Here is a 12,326-nt window from a genome sequence, read left to right as displayed (position 1 = left end):
CAGTTGAGGAAATCTGGTCAGCATGGACAAATTGGATCGAATCGCCTCTTTCTATGCTGTATGACCTCATGACTCTCAGCGAAACCCAAGCTAAAGAGTCAAAATAGAGCTCTAAAGGGTCAAAATAGAGCTTTCAGCGAGACACTAGAATTGTATGAGGAGCAAATATAACCATATGGTTGTAATACATCATTCCTAGACCTTCAGATATGTGTCACACTGTAAAATGATCTCTCTCTTTATCATGTTATCTATAAGAAAGGACAGATTGTGTATAGCTTGAGAGAAATATTCATATATCCATGCACAACTGATAATTTTACAATGTTTACAGCTAGGATTTCTGTATTACCCTATTTCGGTCCTTTTTAGATTAGATTAATTTCCCTACAGTGTGGAAACAGGCCCTTCGGCCCAACCAGTCCACACCGACCCTCCGAAAAGTAACCCACCCAGACCCATTTCTCCCTGACTAATGCACCTAACGCTATGGGCGATTAAGCATGACCAATCCACCTGACCGGCACATCTTTGGACTGTGGGAGGAAATCGGAGCACCTGAGGAAACCCACGCAGACACGGGAAGAATGTGCAAACTCCACACAGACAGTCGCCCGCAGCTGGAATCGAACCTGGGACCCTGGTGCTATGAGGCAGCAGTGCTAACCACTGTGCCGCCCCTCACAATGAAAAATTTCAGGGAAATTCCCAGTGGGAAGTAGATGGCTGTACAATGAGAGTATTGCAGCAATCACTGCGAAAGACCTCGGTGGCAAGAGATAACATGTAACATGACAAACCATAAAAATGTTCATCAATTCACTCACAAGATGTCAAATTTAATATTGGTTTTATGAACTGGATTTTTCTATGAAGCTCAACACATAACCATCTTGAAAATATAGTTTTTCTGATTGGATAAAGCAACTTTCCCACGCGTCATGGCTGTGCCCGTTCCCCTGCCTAGTTTGTTCAGGAACAAGTCCCTAGCCTGTTGCTAGAGGTTCTGGCTTGAAAGGCACAAATGTGGCTGACCAGCAGGAACTTCCACCCTTACCACCTTCTGGAATCAAGAAATGGGTTTGGCCAAGTAATGGGAATATCATCAATGCCGATCAAGTTCTGGAATGGGATGCAAACCTAAGGCTTCTAGTTCAGAGGTGATGATGCCAGCATTGTGCCACCAGACTTCAGATAAAGGATTGAATGAGTGAAAATTCAACATTACAAGAAAAGTTACCATTAAAACCACATTCACGAGTTTTTACCTTCAAATTACAGGATGTATCCTGGGAGCCATCAAATGTCTGATTATAGCATTAGGTATGCTAACAAAATAGTCTTCATTAAATTTCCCAGTCCATCACATTCAATTAATGCATAGAAATCAAGCAAAATTGATCAGGAAAGCTAACTTTGTGAATGGCGATAGACAATGAAATCATGACTTCAGAATATTAGATTGCTGCCTACAGATTTTTTTTCACTATCTTAGCTCCCATACTCTGGCTGACTGTGTGACATCACCACTCCTGTTACAGAATGATATGATGCCCAGGTGCCAACCATTAATTATATCACCTATACCCCCCCTCCCACGTAAGTTCAATGGGCTGTACTTGATGAAGGGCTTATGCCCGAAACATCAACTCTCCTGCTCCTTGGATGCTGCCTGACCAGCTGTGCTTTTCCAGTGTCACACTTTCTGACTCTGATCTCCAGCATCTGCAGACCTCACTTTCTCTTAGTAATAGAGACTCTTGTTTTTCAGAACACGATACAGTGTATTGAATTGTAGTAACTATGTACAGATTGCACTACCAATAAGCGATAGAAAACTCTTTTATGTCTCCATTGGGAGCCAATGCCAGACTCCAACTGATTCTCCCCACACAGGCTGTGAAACATCAAAAGACTGAGCAGTGCTCAAGCATTAACTCAGTTAGAACCATTACTTTACACAATTCCATCGATTTTAAAACTCTCCTCAAAATTCATATAGTCCAATAACAGCTGTTGCTGCCTCTCTTAACACTGTGTTTTTCTAGTTTGGACCTGATCCTTCTCAATTTGTAAAATGTTCTGGGAAATTTTGCCATGTTAAACACTGGTATTTCTTCCCCATCTCTGGTCTGTCTGTACTGAAGCCAAGTGGAAAGATCAGTTCATTCAGCACAAGTTGGACATTGGAAGTTAAAGCTCATGGGATTGCTTTCTCTGAGTGATGTGAAATCCAATCAAATTTGATTTCTGTGAAATCACTTTGATGTTGCCACCTGCCAGAAACATATGTGAAATATGAACTTAAAGAAAAAAAACAGCCTTCTTCCACCAGGTAGCAAGATACTTAAAAGAATAAAGGGGTGGCACGGTGACTCAGTGGTTAACACTGTTGCCTCACATTGTCAGGGTCCCAGGTTTGATTCCCGCCTTGGGTGATTGTCTATGTGCAGCTTGTACATTCTCCCAGTGTCAGCATGGGTTTCCTCCAGATACTCCAATATCCTGCCACAATCCAAAGACTATGTGCAGGTTAGGAGAATTGGCCATGCTAAATTGTCCAAAGTGTTAGGTGCATTAGTCAGGGGCAAGTGTAGGGGAATGGGTCTGAGTGGGTCACTCTTCAGAGGCGGTGTGGACATGTTGGGCCACATGGACTGTTTCCACACTGTAGGTAACCTAATCTAATTATTTCTTATTTAATTAATTTTGGTCTTCATTTCAAAAGGGCTGGAAGGCGAAGGGGTGGAAGTTTTAGCTGTCCAAGGTTCTGTAGTTAGACCTCATCTGAAGTATCAGTTCTTGGCATCGCAGCTCAGAAAGCACTTACTGTGTGCAAGTTTCATGTCCCCTCAACTATCTGGGGAATGGTGAGAAAATTGGGAAAATCCCCTGGGTAGAGAAAGTGAGGACTGCAGATGCTGGAGATCAGAGCTGAAAATGTGTTGCTGGAAAAGCGCAGCAGGTCAGGCAGCATCCAAGGAGCAGGAGAATCCTGAAGAAGGGCTCATGCCCGAAACGTCAATTCTCCTGCTCCTTGGATGCTGCCTTACCTGCTGTGCTTTTCCAGTAACACAAAATCCCCTGGTTGGCCAACTCAGAACTTCAAGACCCCGAGAGCAAAATGTCCCACTTTCCAACTACGTGCTAAATGATATAATGTGATTCATGTTCATGAGCATCAAGAAGTCTATTTGCATATAGGCATACACAACATCTCTATTATCTAATCTCGCTTCAGTAATCTCGCCATTCTCCCACCTGCTGGAGAGAAACCAAACGACAACAATTGCCGTTGAAACTGGATGGCACAATGGTTCAGTGGTTAGAACAGGCACCCATGTTCAATTCTACCCTCAGGCGACTGTCTGTCTGGAATGTGCACATTCTCCGCTGTGTCTGCTTGGGTTTCCTCCAGGTGCTCCAGTTTCCTCTTACAGTCCAAAGATGTGCAGATAGGTGGATTGGCTATGAGGAATTGCCCATGGGGATGTGCAAACTGGGTTGCATAGCCATGGTAAATATGGAGTTACAGGGGTGGGATGCTCTTCAGAGGGTTGGTGTGAGCTTGATGAGCCCAGCAGCCTGCTTCCACACTGTCGGAATTTTGTGAGAATGGATATCTGCTGACTGCATCTCACTCCTGGTTCTTCCAGATGTCCATGTATTCACCCAGCACCAGCATCTCATGACAAACTCCACATGCAGCCCCCATCCAATAACCTTGGCATGGGACATATACTAGTCTTCCTTGCATCCTTTGGTCACATCTTTGAACCACTATAAGAAGGTTTTGCACTTCACTGCTTCACTGTGGAATGCAATAGCATCTTTAATTATACATCCGCTGTTAGGACAGTGTGTGCACCGATCTCATGGATTTGTGTCTCAGGGACCCTCACTTGTTCCCATAGTTTTTACTCATTGTGTGCCTCTGCATGGATGGTCACAGCATCACTGTCTTACTTTGCCTTATCTTCATGCACTTTACTCCCCCTCAAAGAGATGATGTGCTCACCGGTCTCCTGCTTTTGTCTTACTGTTTGGTGCAGACGCAAAGCCAGCAGCTTGTCATGCTTGGTAGCAGTAATCAGTCAAGGGGTTGGACATGTTGCACATCCACTGCACTGAATGCCAGCTGTCTGTGTGCCATCTGCACCAACTAGATGGCCAAGTCTGAACAACCAAGGGGAGTATTCCTCACAAACAAAAACAGAAATCACTGGAAAAGCTCAGCAGGTCTGGGAGCATCTGTGGAGAGAAATCTGAGTTAACATTTCAGGTCTAGTGACCTTCCCTCTGAACACTGAGGGGAGTATTCCTCAGTTAAGTTGAGAGTGAGACACCTCAGTCAGGTTCTCGAACAGAGTAAGACATGGACAGCTTCTGTTGTCAGTCTGGGGGCTCGGCCGTGTGCTGTTTGAGTGGTATAGGGTCAGAAGGTCCATACCTCTACAATCCAGGGAGCAGGCCAATGTCAGCCTTGTGGGTCCAGTGCAACCAGTCATGCTAAGTCAATTGAGAAGCTGTACAGATATTGGTCAGAGGTTTAGTCAATCATTAGTCAGGGCTGTCTGCTCAAGGCAATCAAGGCGGTGGGCCACAGTCAATGCTAAGGTCTTTTCATTCAATGTCAAGGAGACCACTGCTCCAACAGGAAAGCCAGGCAACTCAGTTGTAGGAATGGGAGGCAGCATTCTGAAATACAGAGGGATAACAATTGAGAAGGAAAGGTTAGTAACCCAACAAAGAGGTAATGTAAGGATTCATTGACAATCAACAGCCCATTGGCTTGGATAGAGGGACAGTGGACTACAGTATTAGGCATGTTGTTTCCATATCCCTAAGGATTACGAAGGCAAAATAGGCCAACAAAGATTTTGACAGAGGTTTTGAGTGGGAACATGGGAAAGGTTAACAGGGAGGGCTACCAAGAAAGGAATATGAATATCTGGGCGTTTACCAGGGGTAAGTGGCTGAGCCTGTGACTCACTGGGTGAAGCAAGACCACTGGTTTCTTCCATTGTACTGTAAATAACAAGTGCACAATGGATCTGAAAATGGCTGCTACCACACCTGGAGTGGGTCAGGCTCAATGCTTCCTTCTGTGAGAGAAATTATTTGAAAAATCTTGGAAGAAATTGCAGCACATTTGGAAAATTATGATCTCACCAAGCAAAGTCAGCATTCCTTCATGAAAAGGAAATCATGTCTCACTAGTTTGTTAGAATTTTTCAAGGACGTCTCAACCAGATTGGATAGTGGGAAACCAGTAGATGTGCTGTGTTTGGACTTCCAGAAGGCACTTGACAAGTATCTCACAAATGACTGTTATTAGATAAGAAATCATTGTGTTAGAGGTATTAAATTGCCATTGATAGAGAATTGGCTCATGGGCAGGAAACAGTGCTTGGCACGCTGTAACCAGTGTTGTTCCACAGGGATCAGTGCTGGGACCACACTGTTTACAATATGGCTTTGAGGAAGAAAGTGTCACAAAACTTTCAGATAACACCAAAGTAGGTGGAACAGCAAGTTGTGATGGCGATAAAACCACACTTTGTTTCATTGGAGACATTTCAGAGAATGTTCACTAGAATGATCCCCGGGATGGAGGGATTGTCTTATGACCAAAGATTAAGCAGGTTGGGACTCAACTCACTGGAGTTTAGAAGAATAAGAGATGATCTCATTGAAACATGTTGAAATTTGAATGGGTAAATGCTGAGAGGCTGATTCTTCTTATGGGACAGTCTAGGACCAGAGGGCACAGAATATTTCCTGATGAAGGGCTTTTGCCCGAAACGTCGACTTTACTGCTCCTCGGATGCTGCCTGAGCTGCTGTGCTTTTCCAGAATCTGGTTTCCAGCATCTGCAGTCATTGTTTTTACCTGGCACAGAATAAGGAAGCACCAATTTAAGACTCAGATGAAGAGGAATCTCTTCTCTCAGATACATATGAGTCTGTGGAACTCAAGAGCTGGGGAGGCAAAATCCCTGGAAATATTTAAGGCTGAAATAGATTCCTGGTCAGTCAGGGAATCATGGAACATGCAGGAAAGGGGAGGTGAGGAATGTCAGAGCAGCCACAATCCTATTGAATAGTAAAGCAGGTTTGAAGGGCAGGACAGCCAATTCCTGTATCTGTTTCCTATGGTCTTATGATTATTTGATTTGATATCACCTGATGTTAAATTAGTTCTTTTGAGATTTTAAAATTTTAGCTTTGATTTTAAAAGAACTGCTTACAGAGCATTACTTTCTAGGGTGAGCCAGGCTCCTTTCTCGTGAAATATTCATACATGACATTTACTGTGAAATCTATGATATGTATATGGACAGGGCCAAGTGCTATGGAAGAGCTGAATGTGAACATTGAGGAATCTGAAACAGGTTTTGAAGCTCAGCAGAGCATCAGATCAATTCCAGTACTGAAACTGCACATCATTTATTTCAGCCTGAGTGGAAACCCAGGGAGCAGGGTGAAGTAAATGCCAAGGATACTTTGCTTTTGGTGGAACTTCAAGAGGGTGTTTTTGGTTCAATTGTAAAGAATAGAAAAAAGTTACTGCAAGTTGACTTAGCCACAACACAAGGTGGCTGTCGGTTGAGATTTGCAAATGGGTTGAGCTTAAGGGAAAAAAAAAACCAAATGCATTTTTGAAGTTTTCATTGAGGAGGAATATATACAAAAAGACAATGAAGCGGCTCAAGGACAAAGCCTTGTGCTTTTCCCCAAGTGATTTTGTAGGCCAAGTGAAAACCCTTGAGCAAGAATATTACAGTCAGAAGGCTATTGATACTAATTGGAGGGAGCTACAATTAGAACATAGAACATAGAACATAGAAGAATACAGCACAGTACAGGCCCTTTGGCCCTCGATGTTGCGCCGATCCAAGCCCACCTAACCTATACTAACCCACTATCCTCCATATACCTATCCAATGCCCGCTTAAATGCCCATAAAGAGGGAGAGTCCACCACTGCTGCTGGCAGGGCATTCCATGAACTTACGACTCGCTGAGTGAAGAACCTACCCCTAACTTCAGTCCTATATCTACCCCCCCTTAATTTAAAGCTATGCCCCCTTGTAATACCCGACTCCATACACGGGAAAAGGTTCACACTGTCAACCCTATCTAACCCCCTAATCATCTTGTACACCTCAATCAAGTCACCCCTAAACCTTCTTTTCTCTAATGAAAACAGCCCCAAGTGTCTCAGTCTATCCTCATACGATCTTCCTTCCATACCAGGCAACATCCTGGTAAACCTCCTCTGCACCCGTTCCAGTGCCTCCACATCCTTCCTATAGTATGGCGACCAAAACTGCACACAATATTCCAGATGCGGCCGCACCAAAGTTTTATACAACTGCATCATGACCTCAGGACTCCGGAACTCAATTCCTCTACCAATAAAAGCCAGTACGCCATATGCCTTCCTCACCGCACTATTTACCTGGGTGGCAACTTTCAGAGATCTGTGTACATGGACACCAAGATCCCTCTGCTCATCCACACTACCAAGTATCCGACCATTAGCCCAGTACCCCATCTTTTTGTTATTCTTCCCAAAGTGAATCACCTCACATTTAGCTACATTGAATTCCATTTGCCACCTTTCTGCCCAGCTCTGCAGCTTCTCTATATCCTGCTGTAACCTGCCACATCCTTCCTCACTGTCAACAACTCCTCCGACTTTCGTATCATCCGCAAACTTGCTCACCCAACCTTCTAACCCCTCTTCCAGGTCATTTATAAAAATGACAAACAGCAATGGTCCCAAAACAGATCCTTGCGGAACACCGCTAGTGACGGCACTCCATGAAGAAACTTTGCCATCAACTACTACCCTCTGTCTTCTTCCATCCAGCCAATTCCTAATCCAAACCTCCAACTCACCCTCAATGCCATATCTCCGTATTTTCTGCAGTAGCCTACCATGGGGAACCTTATCAAACGCCTTACTAAAATCCATATATACCACATCTACCGCTTTCCCCTCATCAACCTCCTTCGTCAATTAATGTGTGAGACATTTAACCTTTCATACATCTCACACACACAGTATAACAATAACCATTAAAGAACTTCACTAATTAAAAAGCACTTTGTTAAATCCTTGCATTGTAAACTGGGCATTGATTCTTGGATTAATCCTGGAGTTTTGTTGATGTGTACAAACAATGTCTTCTGTACTTTCATGACTTCATGGGTTTGCTATCCTCTGGAGTGGATCTCTCATCTCGCATGGTTTTGTTTTTCTAATCTGGAACAATTTGCTTCAGTTTACTCGCACTGTTACCCTCTGCTTTGATTTCAGGCTGGGAATTTTTTCAGCAAATTCTCTCCTGCCTTTGAGATTTAGTTGCTTCTTTATCCAGGTTGCACTGACGTTTGTGTATTCTTAGTAGAGTCACGTGATGGAGAGGGAATATTTCACTATGTAATATGGAATCAGTAAAGGTGGAGCAATGGAAGCAGATCGGGGTCAGAGGTGGTGGTGGGCCACTGACAGATTGTGAAGAAGATGTGTGGTAACATGGTCAGAACACAGAGCAATAAAATCATTTCAGAACAGCATGCGAAGCAATAGTCAGAGAAATGTAGAGAAATGGAGGTGGATTGAGAGAGAAACAAGTAGAGAGACAGGAGAAAAGAATACAAGGAGAGAAAAAGACATATTAGTGCACTTGGCTAGCCTTGCAATGTACATGACAGGTGCAGCTTGCTGCTTTTAGGCAGCTTTATGGATCCGGCACAAGTGGACGTCTCTGGAAAATGCTAACTGACAATCTCACATACAGGAGATTTTCCACATGTTGACAGCTCTGCAGGTTAATGATTTAATTTGGCTGAATTCTGTTAACATTCTCAACATATGTTATCATATTCATGCATATTTGGAGAAGACGTTCCAGAATAACAAGGAAACAGAATTTCTTCAACTCTTCCATCACTGAAATGACCAGACACGTGATCATATGAACATAGAACATCGAAAATTACAGCACAGTACAAGCCCTTCGGCCCTCGATGTTGCACCGACCTGTGAAACCAATCTGAAGCCCATCTAGCCTACACTATTCCATTCTCATCCATATGCCTATCCAATGACCATTTAAATGCCCTTAAAGTTGGCGAGTCTACTACTGTTGCAGGCAGTGCATTCCATGCCCCTACTACTCTCTGAGTAAAGAAATTACCTCTGATGTCTGTCCTATACCTATCACCCCTCAATTTATGTCACCTCATGCTAACCATTGCCATCCGAGGAAAAAGGCTTTCACTGTCCACCCTATCTAACCCTCTGATGATCTTTTATGTCTCAATTAGGTCACATCTCAACCTTCTTCTCTCTAAAGAAAACAACCTCAAGTCCCTCAGCCTTTCCTCATAAGACATTCCCTCCATACCAGGCAATGTCCTAGTAAATCTCCTCTGAACCCTTTCCAAATCTTCCACATCCTTCCTATAATACAGTAACCAGAACTATACGCAGTACTCCAAATATGGCCGCATCAGAGTTTTGCACAGCTGCGGCATGATCTCATGGTTCCAAAGCTCAATCCCTCTACCAATGAAAGCTAGAACACTGTATACCTCCTTCACAACCCTATCAACATGGTTGGCAACTTTCTCGGTGTACCTGGACACCGAGATCTCTCTGGTCATCTACACCAACAAGAGTCTTACCAGTAGCCCAGTACTCTGCAATCCTGTTACTCCTTTCAAAGTGAAGCACCTCGCACTTTTCCACATTAAACTCCATTTTCCATCTCTCAGCCCAGCTCTGCAGCTTATCAAGTCTCTCTGTAACCTACAACATTCTTCATCACTATCCACAACTCTACAGATCCTAGTGTCATCCGCAAATTTACTAACCTATTATTCTATGCCCTCATCCTGGTCATTTATCTAACTGACAAACAGCAGCGGCCTCAAAACAGATCCTTGTGGCACAACCTCCCCTTCACAAAACCTTGTTGACTATCCCTAATCAACTTATTTCTCTCTAGATGATTATAAATCCTATTTCTTATAACCTTTTCCAACACTTTACCCACAACCACAGTAAGGCTCACAGATCTATAATTTCCATAGTTGTCTCTACCCGCCCCCCCCCCCCCCCTTCTTGAACGAGGGAACAAAATTTGCTATGCTCCAGTCTTCTGGCACTATTCCTGGAGACAATGACAACATAAAGATCAAAGCCAAAGACTCAGCAATCTCCTCCCTGGCTTCCCAGAGAATCCTAGGATAAATCCCATCCAGCCCAGGGGACTTATTTATTTTTACACTTTCTAGAATTGCTAACACCTCCTCCTTATGCACCTGAATCCCATCTGGTCTTGTAGCCTATATTTCAGTATTCTCCTCGACTGCATTCTTTTTCTAGTGTGAATACTGATGAAAGGTATTCATTTAGCACTTCCCATATCTCCTCTGACTAAACACACAACTTCCCACTACTATGCTTGATTGACCCTGTTCTTACTGTAGTTATTCTTTTATTTCTGATATAGGGTTTGCTTTGATCGTATCCACCAATGACTTCTCATGTCCCCTCCTGGCTCTTCTTAGCTCCCTCTTTAGGTCTTTCCTGAATAATGTGTAACTCTTAAACACCCTGAGTCATCACATCTCACCCTTCTTCTTCCTCTTGAAGAGAGACTCAACCTCCTTAGTAAACCATGGCTCCTGCGCTCGACAACTTCCTCCCTTCCTGACTGGTACATACCTATCAAGGAATAAGCTCCACATTTCAATTATGTCCATTTCCTGCAGTTTCTTTCCCCATCCTATGTATCCTAAATCTTGCCGAATCGTTTTGTAATTGCCTTTCCTCCAGCTATAACTCTTTCCCTGCAATATGTACCTATCCCTTTCCATCATGAAAGTAAACATAACGGAATTGTGGTCACTATCACCAAAGTGCTCACCTACCTCCAAATCTAACGTCTGGCTGGGTTCATTACTCAGTACCAAATCTAATGTGGCCTCCCCCCTTGTTGGCCTGTCTAGATACTGTGTCAGGAAACCCTCCTGCACACATTGGACAAAAACTGACCCATCTAAAGTACTTGAACTATAGTATTCCCAGTCAATATGTGGAAAGTTCAAGTCCCCCATAACAACTACTCTGTCACTCTTGCTCCTATCGAGGATCATCTTTGCTATCTTATTCTCTACATCTCTGGAACTATTTGGAAGTCTAAAGAAAATTCCCAATAGGGTAACCTCTCCTTTCCTGTTTCTAATCTCAGCCCATACTACCTCACTGGAGGAGTCCTCAAATGTCCTGTCTGCAACTGTAATACTGTCCTTGACTAACAGTGCCACACCACCCCCTCTTTTACCATTTTCTCTGTTCTTACTGAAATATCTAAATCCCAGAACTTGTAATAATCATTCCTGTCCCTCCTCTAGCCATGTCTCCGAAATAGCCACAACATTGAAATCCCAGGTAGCAACTCATGCTGCAACTTCACCCACCTTATTCCGGATGCTCCTGATGTTGAAGTACACACACTTCAAACTAACTTCTTGCCTGCTGGTGCCTTCTTGCAGTCTTCAAATCTTAGTTCTGACTTCACTACTCTCATCCTCCCTATACTCGAACTACAATTTTGGTTTCCATCCCCCTGCTGAATTAGTTTAAACCCACCCGAGGAGCATGAGCAAATTCCACAAGTATGGCTACCTGCCTGTAACTCCTCTCAATAATCCCCACTGCCTCCTGAATGATCCAAAGATCATCCAGCTCCAGCTCCAGTTCCCTAACATGGTTTTCAAGGAGTTGGAGTTGGATGCACTTCCCATAGATGCAGTCAGCATGGACACTGCCTGTGACCCCTACCTCCCACATTCCTCAGGAGGAACATTCAACTACCCTAACCTCTCTTCCCACTATTCTAAACTCCCAACAAGACTACTGAAAACTAAAAAAAATGAAAAAAATACAGTCACCTTACCAATTGGCACACAGAGGGGGATGGGTGGGAGAAACTACCCGAGTAATGTTTCGAGTAAAGGAACCACCCAAATATAAAGCCTCACTTACCCAGCATTCCCATGTTTGCTCCTGCTCAGTGTGCGTTCTGCCTGTATATGAGGTAAACCTTTATATCTTTTAAAATTTTATCTTCTCGTTGGGCCTCTTGCTCCTCTCACTCTAACTGCCACCGAAACAATGAGAAGCAAGTGAATGGTTCATTAAAGCATTGCTTGTTCACATTGAAGCTTGGCTTTATATTAAGCCTATATTGCTAAATTGAGTGGGGTTTCCTGCCTGCAATAGCCTGACATAAGAAGTCTCCAA

This window comes from Chiloscyllium plagiosum, unplaced genomic scaffold (genome assembly GCF_037043375.1).
Source record: "Chiloscyllium plagiosum isolate Xiang-an unplaced genomic scaffold, Cpla_swu_hap1 HiC_scaffold_28, whole genome shotgun sequence".
Taxonomy (NCBI): Eukaryota; Metazoa; Chordata; class Chondrichthyes; order Orectolobiformes; family Hemiscylliidae; genus Chiloscyllium; species Chiloscyllium plagiosum.
Note: the sequence above shows the minus strand (reverse complement) of the source record.